Below are 20,249 nucleotides of genomic sequence, written 5' to 3'. Positions count from 1 at the left end.
ATTACTGGGCCTACAGGAGTTGGCAGCTTTAGGTTTTCATAGACCTTGGAGGACACAGGTTTGTAAAGTTCCTCCCCTACATAACTGCTCTTGAAATTTGGAAAATTGTGAGTATGGACCCGGAAGTGAAAGGGGTACTCCAGTGGAACATTAAACAGATCCAGACTCCAGAGCATTAAACAGATTTGTAAATAACTTTTATTTAAAAAAAAATCTTAATCCTTCCAGTACTTATCAGCTGTTGTATGCTCTAGAGGAAGTAGAGTTGCTTTTTTCTGTCTGACCACAGTGCTCTCTGCTGACACCTCTGTCCTTGTAAGGAACTGTCCAGAGTAGGATCAGATCCCCATAGCAAACACCTCCTGCTCTGGACAGTTCCTGACATGGAGAGAGGTGTCAGCAGAGAGCATTGTGGTCAGACTGAAAATAACTACTCTCTGGAGTATACAGCAGCTGACAAGTAGTGGAAGGATTAAGATTTTTTAAATAGAAGTAATTTACAAATATGTATAAGTTTCTGGCACCAGTTGATTAGAAAAAAAAATAATAAGAATAATGTTTTTCACCGAAAACATTATTTTTTTTTTTTTAAATCAACTGGTGCCAGAAAGTTAAACAGATTTGTAAATCACTTTTCTATTAAAAAATCTTAATCCTTCCAGTACTTTTTAGGGTCTGTATACTAAAGAGAAATAAAAAAAAAGAAATGCATTTCCTCTGATGTCATGACCACTGTGTTCTCTAGTGACCTCTGCTGTCCATTTTAAGAACTGTCCAGAGCAGCATATGTTTGCGATGGGGATTTTCTCCTGTTCTGGACAGTTCCTAAAATGGACAGCAGAGGTCAGCAGAGAGCACTGTGGTCATGACATCAGAGGAAATGCATTTCTTTTTGGGATTTCTCTTCAGTATACAGCCCCTAAAAAGTACTGGAAGGATTAAGATTTTTTTAATAGAAGTAATATTCAAATCTGTTTAACTTTCTGGCACCAGTTGATTTAAAAAAAAAGTTTTCCATGGGAGTACCCCTTTAAGGATGAATAAGATTATGTAGGTTCTCTGTGCTATGAGGGTCCCCTTAAATAACCTTTACAGCTTTTGCAAGAATGTGCCTAGGAGCAAAGACAGCCCAAGAGGAAATGTCAAAAGAGCCCTCTTGCTTACCCTTCTCCTGGTTTTTGGTTTCCCTATTTAGTGAAGAAGCATAGCTTCTCACCACTCATATGAGGTCAACTTGACCTGGTACCAGAAGAAGCTGCATGTGTTACCTTTATACTACGTGCACACTTCTGGTGTAAGGATCCATAATTTAAGATTGTTTAGAGACTTCTTGACTAGCACAGCGCGTCTCCCACAATTAGGCCATTGCCGTTGCCATAGTAATACTCCAGATAAATCCTGTATTTGCATCTGTTTCCCCGGGTCACAATCTGTCACATCTAGGTGATCATCATCGTGGCGATGGCGGCAGTTTTATGAATAGTGATCACTAACATTGACCTGAGATTTGTGCGGTGTGTAAAGGAGCAAGCCGAAAGTCAGCCCCGAGGAGCGTCTTGTATTAATCGCCTGTTGGCCGTGTTTTATGGGCCTTAGTTCAGGACTCTCAGTTATAGGAATTAATGTCACTGTCAGACAGGATTTGTACTTACGCCAGGCATGTATTGCAAAAAGACTTTCATGGAGCCACTGGTCATCGGAGGTCATTCGTCTTAAAGATGATAGGAAGGGAATTTGCTGGAATTTATTTTCCGTTTTTACATCCACTTTTGTTGTCAATGTTCGGTTATTAGAACTATAAATATTTGATAGGGGCGGATATGAGTGCACTTGCTCATCACTTTTAATAAAATGTATTTTTAGTAGTGCCTATAGACTAAGGATTGTACCCAAAAATGTTTTGCAGTCATCAATAATGACAGGCTGTATTGTATCCTTGGGAAGAAAATAGACCAAAGGTCTCCTCTAATGCATTGCACAGCACCCTTTCATTATGAGTATTTGTCCTAGCTTCAGTCTCTTACTTAAATTAATTCTGGAAGAAAAGCTAAATTAACTTACCTTTCCTAGTTCCACTGATGTTCTCGTCTTCTGTGGACTGCGGTGCCGGCACAACTCGCAAGTTAAGATGCCTGTGATTGTGGTTTATGCCCTTCATCAGTGGTTTGTTCCTGGTTGCCCTATTTTGACTCCTAGTGACCTGACCTCTGCCTGTTTATTGCCTATCCCTCGTGCCTGCTGATTTTGTACCACACTACCCTCTAGGTATGACCCTTGCCTGTCCGGACATTGCTTTTGTTTCTGATTTTGTACTTCTGCCCTCTTGGTTTTGTGACTCTCTGGTCTGTTTCTAATTAAACCCTTGTTTTCTGATTTGGTACCTTATCTGCCTGTGCATTTTCAACCTTGCCTGTCACACTTCCTTGACGCCCCGTGCCCATAGTCCAGTGTAGGTACCATTGCCCACTTGGGGACCACCATTTAGGGTTGATCGTCCAAGTAGGTAGGGACAGTGGTTTGGGGCGACCTCAGATCTGCACTGATCCCTGTCTGACGCACTGACAACCGATCTGATACCTTCATCTCCCTTCTGCCCTTCTAAACTTCTGCTATACTTGGCTTTAATAATACAAGAAGACATGTAAGCACTTTCAGTAGTAAATTTGTGTTAAGTTTATAATTGTTGTTGGTACATAGTTGGCTTCCTATACCACTACTATATGCTGTTCAATTATATTATTATCCTATGTTTCTCTATGTACAAATGCTATTTTTAATAAAATAAGAAAAATAGACCCAAAGTCATTTAAAATGGCATTGGTTACTAGGTGACTGCATGATCTTTATCTATAAAAAGGATTTCTGGATTTGTTTTACATCTTTACTGGAGTGGCGTTGTACACTAATGTAACTTCATAAAAATATTTAACCAAAACAGTGACTCAATTATTGTGCAGAATATAGAAAATATTCTCTAACAGTGGTTGTCCTGCTAGTTTGTCTTCTCTGATCAATTGGTCAGCTTGGGGCACTTAATATATGTAACCATCATACAGAGTATCTATTGCTCTTGATCAGTTAAATGGGCACAATCATTAAACAGGATTTTTAATATTTGATTCCTTATGCCAAATAAATAACTTTTTTAATTGGCTTTCGTAAAAAAAAAAAAAAAAACCTTGTATGTTAGTTTTTCTGCTGTATACTTCTGACCACCAGGGGTCTCCCTTCTTGGCCAGCACACATTCTGTCTGGTCAAAATCTCAGATTTTGGCCTCCTGTTTGTAATAGCAGGAAACTAAACTCAGGAAGTGTTTCTCTGCACTGAGCTTTGTTGACAGCTGCAAAGAGCCTTACTGAAAGATACACAGACTAAAAGCTGCAAATAGTCTCGCTGAAAGATACACAGACTGAAAGCAGCTGCACAGAGCTTGAGGTCTTCTATTCATCACAGCATAGCAACCATGTGAGGGCGGAAGTGGTCCCCCAGCAAGCTTCAGTGATGTCAAGACAGCTGAGAAACGCCCACTTTCTCCTGCTGTGAGATTGCACTATGTGAGCAAGAATAAAGGTATGATATACAGCTTTTTAAAGTTAAAAAATGTTTTTGAAGGGTGCGTGGAGTGTTAGGAGTAGTTAGGGAACATAGCCTGAGTTAGTTTAGAAAAGTTTATTTGGTGACAGGTAGCCCTGGACAGTTGAGATTGGAGTCCTGAGCCTCGTTTTAAAATCCTTGGCTTGTGCAGCTGTATGCGAAATATAGCATAAATCCTTTGAATTTGTTTTCAGTATCATGTAGCATAATACTTCCATGAAAGAAGCCTGAAATGGGTGAAACCCACGGTGTATGATATGCCTTAATCTCTATTGAGTCATTATACTCCTCATTTTGTGCTATTTGGTAGGTGCAATAAGGGATTGAAATGTTTTTAAAAGAAAGTACAAGACCGCATTGCACTATGATTTGCTAACCTGCTTACCCCAGTTATCATTCTAGATTTAGGGCAAATAGTTCACTGTAGAGCCACAGCCCCTAGCAAGATACCTGTTGCAAGTGGCTTATAAAGGAACGTTAATAAATTTAGCCACATTAAAAGAAGTAGTGTGGGATCAATGAGTGACTTTCTTGCCTTGTTAGGCTTCTTTCACACTGCCGTTAGCACACAGCAGTGTGACGGCCATCGGGGGAGCCCGGGGAAATAGAAGAAGAAAAATTACTGCTTGTGCTGTCTTTGTTCTCCCACTATTCCCGTCAAAAAACAAAGGCGCCTGGCGGCCCCCATAATTATAAATGGGAGCCTCCGGAACCCGTTGTTGCCCATGGCTCCCCGTCACGAGAATGGATGTTAAAGTCACAAAAAACTGCAGTGTGAAAGGGGCCTTACCTTGAAGTATTGCTTTGTATGTGACTGCATGCTTCCCATACCATTCGGCACTACATTAAGTCCTGGCAGGGATCTGGGTACTGGAAGCCACAGTCCTAGGTAAATGCAACTGATAGCCTGGTTCTTTGACAAGCTGGTATTTTTACATGTCCAGTGCTCTGTTCCCGGGACTACCAGCGATCACCACAGTCTTTATAAGAACTAGCACATTAATATAACAAGTTGATGCTGGCAAAAAGATGAGGGTCCTGAATGGTAGACCCTGTCTATTAACTATGATTTTTATTAAACTGCAAAAATAAACTATTTATGGTTGAAAGCAGGCTCATACCTTGTATACTGTGTTACAGCCTTGGGCTGCCATGTGCGATCCTGCATTGCAGATGGAAACCTGGACAATTTAAATAGTGGTCAGGTCCAGATGCTGGCCACAATGAGTGATGAATATCAAGCACTAGTGGTCATCTTGTATAGTGTATTTACTAGGTGAACTAATATACAGTGTAAGACATCAAACCAAATGTTTTTGACTGTAGCAAGGATTTATAAAGAGGAATAAGGGGTATGTCACATAAAGGACCCCTGGGATGCCTTGTAAGTTATACAGTTTGTATGCCTGGTGTCGCCTTTTTTGTTTAGTTCTGTAACTGTTCCCACTGTGATGATCCTGACACTTTACTGAGTATTTATATCATAAAATTAATGGGCATGTGATAGTTATGTTTGAAATGATGAAAGAACATGGATCCAAGGCTTAATCTCAGTTGCGTACACAAGTTCCAGCCACCCTTGAAGTCCAGATTGCCGTCTTAGAAGCTCTAGTACTCAAAGAAAGCTTTAATTATCAGAGAGAAGGGGTGTAAACATGTAACACCAATGCCGAGATGAAGAAAGGGCCTTAACTAATGTACTAAAAAGGTAAAAGCAGAACCATTTAGATCACACAGTATGAATGCTTTCCTGTAGCCAGCCTCTGAAGGCAATAAATACATAGGAATATAACTAAAACAAACAATGGGCAGAGTGCCTCAAAGGGTAGTATTACAATAAAGTTCCCCATACAATTTAGTGTAAAGTCCATCTACACCACTGATTTCAGAGGAACTTCAGAAGAACTGGCACTCTCTTTGATGTAGGACCTCTAGACTCTTCCCTGGCAGATGATTTTGGAGAATAGAAGGGTCAGACATGTTGGATTTTAACTGCCCAACCCTTTTGTTTTCAGGGAGATAAACCACTGGCACTCTCCAATCTGATCTTGGGTTTCACCCATTTCTGGCTTCTTCAACAGCAGTATCATTGGGCCAACATGTGTTGCAGAGGACATTGTCCAGAGACCAGAAGATAGTTCTATAGACTCTTCCCTACACTCTCTACCCTGACCCTGGATTTCACCCATTTCCAGCTTCTTCTGTGGCAGGATCAGTGGGCCAACATATCTTATAGAATAATAGGCTTGGGAAAAGGGCACAAAATGCACTTGTAAACAGAAGAAAATCATACAGCTCAATGAGTCACACACCATATTCAGAATTGTATGTGTTAAAGGGGTACTCCACTGCTCAGCGTTATGAACAAAATGTTCCGAATGCTTAGAGCCGGTGCCGGGAGCTAGTGATGTCATTCATAGCCCCTCCCCTCATGATGTCATGCCCCGACCCCTCAATGCAAGTCTATGGGAGGGGGCGAAACGGCTGTAAACGGCTTTAAAGGGAGTACCCCTTTAAACATAAATATAACCCATAGACTCGGACTGTGCTGCGAATGCTCACTTGCTTGGTTCTGGGCCAATAAGCATGAGCAGCACTGTAGGTCTGACATTATTGTTGGTACCAGAAAAGTTTTGTGACGTTTAACCCAGGTCCTACAATGAAGGCAGTCTACATAATCCCTGTTTGGCCACTGGAAAGAAGGAGCCAAAGTCAGGTTACAACATCCTTTGTTTTAATGAGTGGTAAAAATTTTTTATACCTGCATCCCCTCTCCCCAGACCTTATGTTAGCAAACAAGAGTGTGGGGTGGAAAAATAAAGATTATAGTAAGGAGATGGGAGGCAAATAAGCACCATGTCCCCTTTCCTGGAGGGCTAGCTGTAAAATGATGTTACCTGGCAACAAAAGAAGACCATTTTATTCTTTGCTATGGAGCCTTCTTGCATCTACATACACCTCTGCATTTAGCTAAAGCTGGTGCTCATCAGATAACAATCTCCTAGGGTATGGTCCCAATTTGCAGCTACCCTATGCAGATTAAACCATATCTACATGCAGTCCCCTTTGGCTGCACTATTTGTCCATAATACAGGAGTTTTACTGGCAAAATAATGGGGTCCTTGACCACTATGTGTGTGTGGTTTCATCTGCATATGGCCAGAGCTATTGGCCTATCTTTGGCTTATCTCCCCATGGGTTCTACATGGACTTAGCTAATGTGTGTGTCGCCAACTAAAATAGGTTTTCTGTTCCAAGACACTGATGGTCTGTCTTCTTGATTGGTGGGGTGCAGACATGTGGCATCTCTAAAGATCATCTGTCCTGTAAGGTTGCTGTGGCTAAATAGGCCATCAATATCTGATCGTCGGGGGAAGACACCTGGGGCATATGCAGATCTGCTGTCCTGCAGGGTTGCTGTGGCTGGGTTGGTCATCAATATCTGATCTGTGGGGTGCAGACACTTAGTGCCTATGCAGATCTGATGTCCCGCAGGGTTACTGTTGCAGGATCTATACTGTGAAAGGGGTTGACTCCATACACTGCATAGTGGCCCTCCTGTTCACTTCAATGGGAGCCGATCTGCAGCAACCAGGCATGGACATTAAACAATGAATGAAGCCAACTACATCTGGCCCCGTTCACAGCACAGATCCGGTTGTGGTAGTCCTGCAGCATTATTGATTGCTTGGCTTTCGGTCGCCTGCTGATCAGTGGATAGGATTTAAGATGTAGACAGAAAATCCTTTAGGGGTTCACATATATACTAGTTTACAGCTTTCAGTTCTACTCTCATTTTCTGGTATCTGATAAAAGACTAGATCTTTTCAAGTGGGTGAACTTACTTGTTGCAGTTTATGATGTTTCTTTTTTGCTGATTACATCTTTTGTACCATTATTCTTCAGAGCTGACACATTTTCCTATAAACAATTTTTGCTGTCATTTGTACACGTCTTTGTCTGATAACTGTCAAGAAAATGAAAAAACATCACCGCGAGGAAAAACAAACCTTGTCTGGACGCTGGCTTACATAACTGTGCATGTAAGCGTTTACCGACAGACATTGTCTCGATTATTGTTGGCATAGAAATATTGCTGCCATAGTCACCTTTTTTTTCCGTGGGTTGCAGTAGCTTGAAGAGTGTAGATCTATAATTAGTAGGTGGGATCGGGCTGTATGCCAATTAATAGTAGCGTGAGGTATTAGCATTCATTCCCACTTCAATGTAATTAACCTTTACACAGATAATTGAGAGCGTAAGTCACAGCAGCCAGAGATGTGATACCTGGATTATGGTTCCACTTTTCTCTGATGATCACATGACAAAATAGAGTTAAGTGCACCAAACCACATTACTTTGATGCACCCTGCAATTCACCGTAGGAAGCGGACTGAATGGCGCATACACTGACATAGAGCACTCACTATGACTGTCACAATGAAGGCCGCCACAGGGTTCTTCAAGGAATTCTAATCCGATCTAACCATGACTACCTTTCAGAAGCATGTTCCCTATGACCTCATAGATTAGATCCCTCACCAACTAGACCATAAATCCTTTTTATTTTTTGGTAGGACCTTCCAGATTGTCCTATTTACTAAAAAGAGTTCCATGAGTAAAGAGACCAGCTAGGTCATGGTTTGGAAAATATCAGGATTCCATCACGATCCCCTCTGAGCCACAGCAAAGAGCCATGTGAAAAATGGCTCCAGAAGAGATGGGCACTACTCCATGAAGTTTTGGCCAATACAACTTTCTGAAGAACAGAACTTGATACTGCAGAGTGGTCTGGCATGTGGTTGGGTATGTTGACCACTTAGAAGTCTCTGCTTGGAAGTGGATGCACCTGATTCTTACCTGACTTGACATGGCAGGTCACCAAGGAGCCAGCTTCACAGAGGAGGATGCGGTTGAAACCCATGATGGCAGCCATCTACTTTCTAGGTTTTTAATAGAAGTCATTTGCAAATCTTCTTAACTTTCTGGAGCCAGTTAATGTGAATTTTTTTTTTTCCACCAGGGTACCCCTTTAATGGCCTTAATGTAGTAAAGTACTGAGTAGCACAGCATCCCAGGCTTTTAAGACATAGTCAAAACAGGTAGTCAGATCCAAAGTTACTCTATAGATGACTGTTGCCAAAAAGTTATACAGATTTGTAAATTACTTCAATTTAAAAATTTTAATCCTTTCAGTACTTATCAGCTGCTGTTTGCTCCAGAGGAAGTTGTATGTTTTTTTTCTTTTTTTTTTGTCTGGCCACAGTGCTCTCTGCTGTCACCTCTGTCCATGTCAGGAACTGTTCAGAGAAGGAGAAAATCCCCATAGCAAACCTATCCTGCAGAGGTGACAGCAGAAAGAACTGTGGTCAGACAAAAAAGAACCATAAAACGTCCTCTGGAGCGTACAGCAGCTGATAAGTGAAAGATTTTTAAATGGAAGAAATTTACAAATCTGTTTAACTTTCTGGCACCAGTTGATATGAAAAAAAAAGTGTTTTCCATCAAAGTACCCCTTTAAGATTAATGGGGTCCCTGTCTGTCAGTGCGCGTATACATCAGCATCCTGTTTGCCAAGATATATGCACCACAGATGGCACAATCGTGTTGTAAACCCAACCTTACCCCGCAATTTAAAAATACAACACATCCACTGTCAAAAAATATTTACTGCTACCAGTACGGTAAATGAGATAATAAAATAATTCATCAAAAATAGATAAAAAAAAAGAATAGGAAAGACAATGACTATACTATGAGGAGAAATCGTTTCACGAAATAAATATAACCGAATTACACAAATTACTTTTCTCACGCTTGTTAAATTCAAATAAAGATGATTTTTGTCACCGTTACTGACTCACCATATTTTATGGCCATTTGGAAGGGGATCCACACCTGTGTTTTCCATAGAGAACACTGACGACTAACACTGTGATTTATCGGCAGGAACGCTGAATATTTAATTCAGTGTTGCCGGCTGCAAGGGTGGTCCTGGAAAGAATCCCCATGCTTGTTATTAATCAAACCACAGGTCCCTGTCATGTGAAAGGAGATATGGCTGCACCCCAGAGGGGTGCAAACAGCTGTTTTACTGAAAACCTCAATAAAGTAGGAATTTATCTTCTTAAAGTGTCCCTGTCATGAGTCAAATGACTCACTATGGAATCCCATTTTGGCTTAAAGGGGTATTAAGGGGGTAATTTGGGTGCAGAGCTGGAGGTTCGTGACATCACGGCCACGCCACTGCTCGTAACGTCATGGTCACATCCCCTCAACGCAAGTCTATGGGAGGGGGTGTGATAGCCGTCACACCCCCTTCCATAGACTTGCATTGAGGGGGCATGGCTGGACGTCACGAGCGGGGCGTGACCATGACGTCACAAGCCTCCGCCCCACATCTCCAGTCATCCGGCACAGAGCAAAGTTCGGGGGACCCCCGTGATCAGACAGCTTATCCCCTATTCTTTGGATAGGGGATAAGATGTCTAGGGGCAGAGTACCCCTTTAAGTCTTTTGGACAAAGCTAGGCCAAAAGGTGAAGGAATAGGCATCTGTAGACACCATTATTTCCCCAGGGCACTGATACAAGCAAAGAGTATCCAATGCTTAAAGCGGTTATCCACCATAATGTTATTTTAGTATGTACCTGGCAGACAGTAATGGACATGCTTAGGAAGGGTCTGCGCTTGTCTTGGGGATAAATGGCTATGTTGTGAGATTACCATAACACTGTGGCTAGCTTTTTGTGAACTGGTATTTATGTTTGACTTTTCTTTTTTTGACTACAAATCCCACAATTCCTTTTTCCTCCCTCCCACACATCAGCCACCCCACGAACTGAAACATAAATGAGCTGCATCCATTCAAAAGACCTGTGGTTTTCAATCAGGGTGCCTACAGCTGTTGCATTAGTTGCAGATTGATCCCTCCACCCATTGAAGCAGACAGGCTCCCTGTCATCAGCTGACTAGTGAGTCAAGTCTCGGCCTCATTGCAAGCTGTGAAAAATCTGAGACAACAGTCATTTTGTATGTTGGTAAAAATAAATATTGGGGTGAAAATCACAGAAGAATTGTGAGAAAACCGTCACACACAGGTACAGACACTATTATGAACTACTCTGACTTTACAACCCCTGTAGCATAGTCAAATAAAAAAAAATCCTGGAATACCCCTTTAAGTCATTTCACAGGTGCAACCACCCTACAGAAGATAGTACTGACTTCTGAGTGACTACTTGTTGGCTGTCACCTCTGACTTTATCCTATATGGCACATGGATGATAGAAGGTCCTTTGGCTGGGACACTGTTCATAAAGGTACAGCCACTATATATATGTTCACTATCTGACAGGAGCATTTATATGGAGACTCTACCGCTCTCTACCCGGTACTGTGTTTGGGACAAATATTGTTCTTTGTGCTTCATAGTGGGTCGGAGAACTGGAGTTTATAGCTGGTACATACTCTCCTGAACAACTTGACTAATTTGTCTTGGGCAGTTAAGTTCCTAATTGAATTCCTGCTAGTAAACATTAGAAGTCAGGGCCTTGGCTCAGTATAAAGATAAACACATGATGCCATATGGCATACTAGATATTAGTATATACCAAGAGCATATATACCATAGGGCATGACCATGCAGCTGCTATGGGTCCTTTGGAGAGAGAGAGAGAGAGAGAGAGAGGACCTAGTGATGTTTGGTCCCACCACCTGGGTGGCTGGAATCAGTGGAGAATTGCTAGAAAACAGTGGGGTTGGGAATTGTCCCAATGTAAAATTGAGGGTAAAACAAATACTAAGCTCTGGTTTTCAGAATGCTGCACCTTTAAGAGAGGCCCATTTTGATCTTTGCTATGAGGCGTCATCTTCCCTATTTAAGCTTCTGGTGTATATATGCCCCAATGTGAACATAACATTTTACTTATTGACCACTATTGGTCCAAATTTCTTCAAGTAATTTAGTAAGTATCACAGTTTTAAGAAGCATGTCCTTATGGGCCAAAGGAAATCAATCTAAACCCAGTCTGTGTTTTAAGCCTGTTCTGGACAGATGGACTATAACAAAGACCATGGGGGCCATTTCCTAATCTAGTCTATTCTGGGCATGCTTATAGACCAGCATATGTGGTCGTCTCCTGTCTATTGTGCTCCTAATTTATCAAAGGTCTCACAGCCCTTGATAAATTCTGTGCTCAGACTTCAGGGTCTACAGCTTAAACTGCATTTAGACCTGCTCCAACATGGTCTGACATTTCAGCGTATTTTGGGCAGATGCGACTCGTCGCACAAAAGTCGCACTTGATAAATTTAGCACCAATGCATTTTCCAATGCATTTCCGTCTAAAATAGACTTGCATGCATCATGTTCTAAAAATCCTCTACAGCAAAAGTCGCAGAAAAGTCGCACATATTTAGACTGCGACTTTCTGTGCGACAAATTTAGACAGGAAAAACCAGTCTAAATCCTTTGATAAATCTCCCCCAATGCAGTGGCGGATCCCGCTCCCTCACACTGTTTATTTACCTTTTTGCCGGCGCCGCTGCGGGGACCAAAAGCTGACAGGCCGGCGCGATGACATCACATTATCGCGCCGGCGCCGGAAGATCCCGTCCCCGCGGCTCGTCGCTCAGCTCGTCTGCAGTGCACACTGAGCTGCCTGTGTGACGCTGCCTGCAAGTAAGAAGATTTTCAGCGAGGGAACAAAATCTAAGTGCACATTTTTTTTTTTTTTCTGTTTAAAAGAGTCAACTACATGGCACTGGGGTAGGTGGCAATTATGTGGCACAGGAAAGGAGAAATTAATGTGAGTGGCCTATGACAGGGGGCATTATATGTTAAGAGCACTGACCCCTGTCATGTGTCTCTCACATATAATGCCCCCTGTGCTGTGCCCCTCACATATATTGTGCCCCTTACGTATAATGCCCCCCTATGGGGCTGGACTGTGGGCATTATATGTGAGGGGCACAGCACAGGGGGCATTATTTCATATAATGCCCCCTGTGCTGTGCTCCACACATATAATGCCACCTGTGCTGTGCCCCACACATATAATGCCCCGTGCTTTGCCCCACACATATAATGTCCCCTGTGCTGTGCCCCAAACATATAATGCCCCGTGCTTTGCCCCACACATATAATGTCCCCCTGTGCTGTGCCCCTCACATATAATGCCCCCTGTGCTGTGCCCATCATATATAATGCCCCCATCATGCACCCCTCATATATAATGCCCCCATCATGCGCCCCTCTTATATAATGCCCCCATCATGCGCCCTTCACATATAATGCCCCCGTCATGCGCCCCTCACATATAATGCACCCTGTGCTGTGCCCCTCACAAATAATGCTCCTGTCATGTGCCCCAAACATAAAATGCCCCCTGTGCTGTGCCCCTCACAAAAAATGCTCCTGTCATGTGCCCCAAACATAAAATGCCCCCTGTGCTGTGCCCCTCACATATAATGCCCCCTGAGGGGACAGGATGGGGGCATTATATGTAAGGGGCAAAGCACAGGGGGCATTATATGTGAGGGGCACAGCACAGGGGGCATTATATGTGAGGGGCGCATGATGGGGGCATTATATGTGAAGGGCAAAAAATGGGGGCATTATATGTGAAGGGCAAAAAATGGGGGCATTATATGTGAGGGGCGCATGATGGGGGCATTATATGTGAGGGGCAAAAAATGGGGGCATTATCTGTGAAGGGCACAGCACGGGGCATTATATATGAGGGGCACATGATGGGGGCATTATATATGAGGGCCGCATGATGGGGGCATTATATATGAGGGGCGCATGATGGGGGCATTATATGTGAGGGGCAAAGAACGGGGGCATTATATGTGAAGGGCACACCACAGGGGGCAATATATGTTAGGGGCACAGGGCATTATTATTATGTGGGGGGAACAGGACGGGTCATAATCATTATATGTAGGGGCACACAATGGGGCATTATTACTATATGTGAAGGCACAGAGTGTTTTGTATTTCAGAAGTATATTGTAGATTATGAGGAATTTCTGGGGTGGTACGTTTTTTATGGGCCACAAAACATTTGGGTATTTTATTCAGAGGGTGCCCTGCACAGCAAGTTATATTCAGAGAATGCAGTGTGTGTGGTAGTATTAAATTTAGAGGGTACAGTGTGTGGTAGTATTCTATTCAGAGAGTGCAGTGTGTGATAGTATTATATACAGAGGGTACGGTGTGTGGAAGTATTATATTCAGAGAGTGCAGTGTGTGGTAGTATTATATTCAGAGAGTGCAGTGTGTGGTAGTATTATATTCAGAGAGTGCAGTGTGTGGTAGTATTATATTTAGAGAGTGCCGTGTGTGGTAGTATTATATACAGAGGGTACGGTGTGTGGTAGTATTATATTCAGAGAGTGCAGTGTGTGATAGTATTATATACAGAGGGTACAGTGTGGTAGTATTATATTCAGAGAGTGCAGTGTGTGGTAGTATTATATTCAGAGAGTGCAGTGTGTGGTAGTATTATATTCAGAGAGTGCAGTGTGTGATAGTTTTATATTCAGAGAGTGAAGTGTGTGGTAGTATATTCAGAGAGTGCAGTGTGTTATAGCATTATATTTAGAGGGCACAGTGTGTGGTAGTATTATATTCAGAGGGTGCAGTGTGTGGTAATATTATATTCAGAGGGTATGGTGTGTGGCGGTATTATATTCAGAGGGTACAGTGTGTTGTATATTCAGGAGGTACCGTGTGTCAGAATTATATTCAGAGGGTGTGTGGCGGTATTGTATTAGAAGAATACAGTGTTTGGCAGTATTATAATAATTATTGTTTTCATATAGAGGATCAGAATCCGCTGACATAGTGAGGAGACGTCTGGGCATCAAGTTCTGCAGAGAGAACATTTAGCTGGACCCGGTGGTATGTACCATCTGAATTAGATAAGGAAAGACTATAGAGAAGACGTCACCTGTAGTCACTGATATCATTCTGTATCCTCCTGTGTGTGTCCCATCAGAGCTGGAGTGACTGAAGAAGTTCTGCAGTAATGATGGGTGAAACAACAACTCCCAGCATCCCCTTACCACTGCTTAGGTCATACTGGGAGCTGTAGTTTTAAAATGGTAAAAACCTCTTTAGCACTTTCTCATTCTGTGGCAATAGGTATATTTGATTATTATTCTGACATGTGAACACGGCCTAAGAGTCTTAAACAAGGTTAGGACTGTATGATACATTTAATAATATTGTAAGTTACGTGAGCAACATCTTATTTTCTGTCCGCCAACACAAAATACTATAATAGTGCACCTCCCGAGACTCGACTCTGGATCCGCCCCTGCCCCAATGACTGGTTACTCGGCTACTATAGGCAAGACCTATGGTATATTGGATATGTCATTATCAGGGCCATAAATACAGTGGGGGAGATTTGCTCCACAGACTCAAATAATGGCAAAACAGCAGTCAGAGGCAGGGACACAGACATATAGTTCAAAAAGGGTGTTTCCTATCTTCATTTTTCAGCTTAAAAACTAAATACAACCTTTTTCTTCAGACATAAATGTACTAAATAAATTCTGCATGTCAAAGTGCTAGCAATATCTTCCCTATCTATGAAAATGACTTCCTACCAGTCACCAGACCAAACAACAGACATCAATATATGTTACTTACACATGAATCAAAATGTAACCTTAGAAGCTGTCCCTGAAGGATTCAAACTCCCATCTGAGGTTCCTCACAGCCTGTCCTGCAGATTGAGTTACACTCATTTTGTAAGCCCAGTAAAAAAGCAGTCTGCAGCACCTGTGCTGACTTGGACCAAACTGAAAACCTGGACTGGCCAGGAAATAAAGGACCAGACACTGCCATACTGCCTTTCATTCCATAGATAATCTAGGCCTGAAACAGACTTTACCAAAAGTCCCTTAGTAACTATGGTCTGATAGGGATTTTACACTGATACCAGATCTCCCATATTTCATTCAGTTTTTCCTGGATGAAATAAGTGCTGGTAGCTGCATATGACAGATATCTAGGGGAAATATAGCGATCCCCAACCACTACTTCTGTGACCGTCTCAATATATATGTAGATAGAATGTAAGACAGCACCGGACCAAGCCACTGTGCAGGTGACTGTCCAGACAGCCAAACCGGAATAGGAGCCATAGAAAAGCCATAGGTCACATCATCCAAGCAACGGTCTCCAAAATAGTGCAAAAAGCTGTAGTCTTGTTATAAGTTTCCCAAAGTGCGTGCGTAGCACGCACTTTGGGTAACTAATAAGAAGACTACAGCTTTTTGCACTATTTTGGAGTCTGCTGTTTGGATGCTGTGACTTATAACCTTTATATATATATATATATACATACACATCAGCTTCAGTGGCTACAACTTCCTGGCCCCAAAGACATAAAAGCTATATCTGGCCTTGCCACCTACTGCCAATGACTTAACCTGGCATTATATATATTTTTATATGTTAAAGGTAGCCTTTCAAGCTGTCTGATCCATCTGATGACTCGTGATTCAGGCAGCATGATAGTGATGGTAGGTCCCCTTTAATGACAGGCAATACAGAATGTAAATTAATTCTATACATTTATTGTATTCATTGATATAGTGAGATATGCATTCTAGCATACTTACATTGTGCAGTTGTTACACTATTTTACCACATTCTTAAATGGACACTGTCAGATACAAAAACTTCTCATATGTTGTAAAGCATGTATAACCAATAGGTTTTGCAATTGCTTTCATTAGAATATTTTCAGTATTTCATACAGAAAAAGCCAGTCAAACAACTGCCCCCACTCCCCCCTCCCCCCGCCTGCTTGGGCATATACTAGTCCTGCTGTGTCCATGTGTCATCACCTATGTCATGGACAGACTTCCTTGATTGACAGCTGTGAGCGCAGGGCTCATACCTGGAGGAAAAATCTTCTCACTGTCAGCTTGTGTCCCACTACTGTCAGTGAGGACAAGCTGGGAGTTGTAGTTTTGCTAATGTTAGGGGAGATGTGAGCAGACAGCATACTGAGCGAGGGGGCGGAGACCTGCAGTGAGGCCACGCCCCCTCCCTTTGAGAGGAATTCAGACTAGTGAGCTAAATTAAAAGTGTAATAAAAAAGTAAATAAAGGTGCTAGACACATAAAACTTAGATGTACATGGTCAGGATTAGGTACTGAGGGATATATAAAAAAAACATTTTGTTGGATCTGATGGGTACGCTTTAAAATCTGCATTTAGATTCATATGTAAATGTCCCTTTACATAGTAAGAAACGGACGGTATTGCAAGCGGCACGTGGTAGGTGGGTGCCCTGTTTTAGTTTCTGCATTGGGCCCAGGAGCTTCAGATGAAACGTGAATAGGCTGTTGTATAATATAAAGGTGTGCTGGGAGCACGCACATGACTGAGCACGTGAACATTGGATTAACGGGGCTGTGATCACATAAAGCATCCGCGGATTGACTTCCGTGCTCCCTCTGTGCAGCACACAGTGACTGATGGATGTAAAACAATTTTGTTGTAAGCCGACAGACAATACCCGGTAACTGCAGCCGCCGCTCACAATGAAGCACAGGCTTGGCTTGTCTGCTGCACTGGAGAGGGATTCAGTCATTTAGAGCTCATATTGATTCCCCCCCTCTCAGCTTCTCACTCTCTCGTCTCGTCATAGCCGATCGGCTCGTGTGTCTCTTCTCTCCATGCACGAGAGTGCTCCATGACACCGAAGAATGCAACCGGGTACCGCTGAGAAAACTGGAACACCGTAAACATTGGACTAAACCTGTAAACCTCGAACAGTCTTATGCTGGGGAGGAAGATAAGAACCATTCTGTAGGATTTTTTTCTTCAGCCCATACGGATTTCCTTAACCCTGTTTATACAGAACCAGTTTTGTCCAAATGATAAGCCAATAGTTATGTTTTTGCCTTAAGGTGCAATCCCATTTTAAAAGTATTTTTATGTTGGCTAAATAAGTAAAATAAAAAGTGTGGCCATCTCCTGGGGTGGGAGGAAGATCCACCCAGACTGGAAATCGTGTAAATTTGGTGCTTTGCCAAATAGGATCATCTTCCAGGAGTTCACAGTGATGACCTATCCTAGGTGGAACATATGCGCGACCGATGCAGTCATACAAGTGTCCAGTAGGTAAGACATTCATTATCTCCTCTAAAGCATCTAGCATCTTTTTACTGTCTGTCAGATTGCATTTAAAGAATTGCGTTAACTCATTTTCTTAGGCCACATATGGCCATTTTATATAAAGGGGTAGTCTTCCCCTGGACATCTTATCCCCAATCCAAAGAATAGGAGATAAGGTGTCTGATTGCGGGGACCCCCTAAGATCTCCAGCCCCAATGCCCCAGTAATCCATATGCACGGAGCGAACTCCAGATTATGGGAGATCACAGCCATCACTCCCCCACCCATACCCATTAATGGAAGGGGGCATGATGACCATGGCCGGTTGAAGCCTAGCACAGCCGGCTTTCTGAACATACATTTTCAGAATACTGGGATGCTGGGCTGGAGATTGTGGGGGGTCCCAGCGGCTGGACCCCCTGCAATCAGACATTTTATCCCTTTGGATAGGGGTTTAGATGACTGTCTTATCCCCTATACTTTGGATAGGGGTTAGATGTCTGGGGGCTGAGTAGACCCTTTAAGCAGACCCTTACCTGATATAAGCGCCAATCTAATAGATCAGTCTTGGTTTAATAAACCTATCACATGGCTCAATGATTGTGTGGCTAGGACAGCATGCACGATCACTGGATCCACCATTTTGGCCTTCATTTACATCCTAATTTACAATATCTATCCTCTTATAGCTGTACCTGACGCTGTTACTACACAAATCACTATGTAGCTGGAATCCTCTGGCTGCTAGACCTTTCCGGTGCTCACATATAAAGTAGAAGATATATCCAATGTAGATATGTAAAAGAACGGAGCACTCACCCGGTCTTGGAGTGTGAAACAGGCTTCTTTATTGTATCACAATCTGCAATGCATAGAATTCCATGCAGGGAAGTGGACAGGAACAGGTGAGGTGGGGGAGTGGGTTGGGCAACGGTCCATATCGCGCAATCAGCGCTTCGTCAGGCCCCTCAGAGGGGCCTGACGAAGCGATGAATGTGTGATACAGACCGTCACCCAACCCACTCCCCCACCTCACCTGTTCCTGTCCGCTCCCCTGCATGGGATTCTATGCATTGCAGATTGTGATACAATAAAGAAGCCTATTTGCCATGCCAAGACCGGGTGAGTGCTTCATTCTTTTACATATCTACATTGGATATATCTAATTTACAATATATGTGGGCAACCATTGATGATTTTTAGGGCTGCCGGATCCCATCAATCAGCCAACTAACTAGAGATTGTTGATCAGTCTTTTACACTTTGCAATAATCAGTCTGTGTGGTCACCATCACCCTATATAAAAGGTCATTAATGGGTTACTCCAGTGGAATTTTTTTTTTATCAACTGGTGTCAGAAAGTTAAACAGATTTGTAAATTACTTCTATTTAAAAATCGTAATCCTTCCAGTACTTCTTGGCTGCTGTATAATACAGAGAAAGTTCTTTTCTTTTTGAATTTCTTTTCTGTCTGACCACAGTGCTCTCTGTTAACACCTCTGTCCATGTCAGGAACTGTCCAGAGCAGGAGAGGTTTGCTTTGGGGATTTGTTCCTGCTCTGGACAGTTCCTGACATGGACAGAGGTGTCAGCAGAGAGCAATGTGGATAGAAAAGAAATTCCTGTGTATTATACAGCAGCCAATAAGTACTGTAAGAATTAAGATTTTTAAATAGAAGTAATTTACAAATCTGTTTAACTTTCTGGCACCAGTTGATTAAAAAAAAGAATTCCACCGGAGTACCAATTACTGTTGCGTGTAGAGGGCTAATCGATGAAGAGCTTTTGGAGGACAAAGGGACCCATGTACTGCTCTTGCACAATGAAACTCTGCTGTGTCTACTAATGACTATTCTTAGCTTAGGCTATCAATGGTTGATCAGTGGGGTCAAGGGGATGACATAAACAGATGGAAGGGGCAACAGAGCTTTAATGTGTGCCAAAATACAATGGGTGTCCAGGTGTTTGGTTCTGTAGCTCACATAGGTTCATTTGAATGGGGTGAGTTGCAACACAACATGCAGCTGCATGGATATAGATATTGCTGTGTTTCGAGCCCCATGATCTGTTGATAGATGGGGATCCTGACCATGCCATCCAGGAAAAGGCCTTTATGTTTAACAACTGTTAAGTGAATGTTAATGGCAAATTGCCATTGTGTGTGTTGCAGGAGAAGCTGCAAGGGAAATGAAGTATTACATAGATACCGAGTTGCTTTCTCTCAATTTTATTTTCAATTTATACAAAAAGCTACTAGGAACAGTAACATGTTCAATGGTCCATCCAGTACCAGAGCCGACGATGTGCACAACACTAATGGATCAGTAGCTCTCGTGAAAACACTACATTAACAGTAAGGTCACATCTACACTAACTGGTGATGCTACTAAATGGCCAGAGATTTAGACAAGATAACCAATGTATATAACAATCATACATTTAATTAAAATAATTAACTCCAAGCCACAAACATACATAGCAATTCATCACAGGCGCTGAAATCTGA

At 42.5% G+C, this 20,249-nt stretch overlaps 1 protein-coding gene across 4 annotated transcripts in view; it reads left to right on the top strand.

The window, feature by feature from the left end:
- LOC130290337 (leucine-rich repeat and fibronectin type III domain-containing protein 1-like protein) overlaps positions 1-20,249 on the top strand; it is a 693,710-nt gene that overhangs the window by 529,222 nt on the left and 144,239 nt on the right. The window contains exon 1 of one of the 4 annotated variants that reach the window (XM_056537837.1): positions 17,071-17,749. The exons of the other annotated variants lie outside the window; for them this stretch is intronic. The gene's annotated coding sequence lies outside the window, so the exon portion shown is untranslated. Of the gene's footprint in view, positions 1-17,070; positions 17,750-20,249 lie in introns of those variants that run through there. 4 annotated transcript variants of the gene reach the window in all.

The sequence above is a fragment of the Hyla sarda genome, chromosome 9 (assembly GCF_029499605.1).
Source record: "Hyla sarda isolate aHylSar1 chromosome 9, aHylSar1.hap1, whole genome shotgun sequence".
NCBI lineage: Eukaryota > Metazoa > Chordata > Amphibia > Anura > Hylidae > Hyla > Hyla sarda.
The sequence above is the reverse complement of the archived record's forward strand: the minus strand, read 5'-3'. Positions and strand labels throughout refer to the sequence as shown.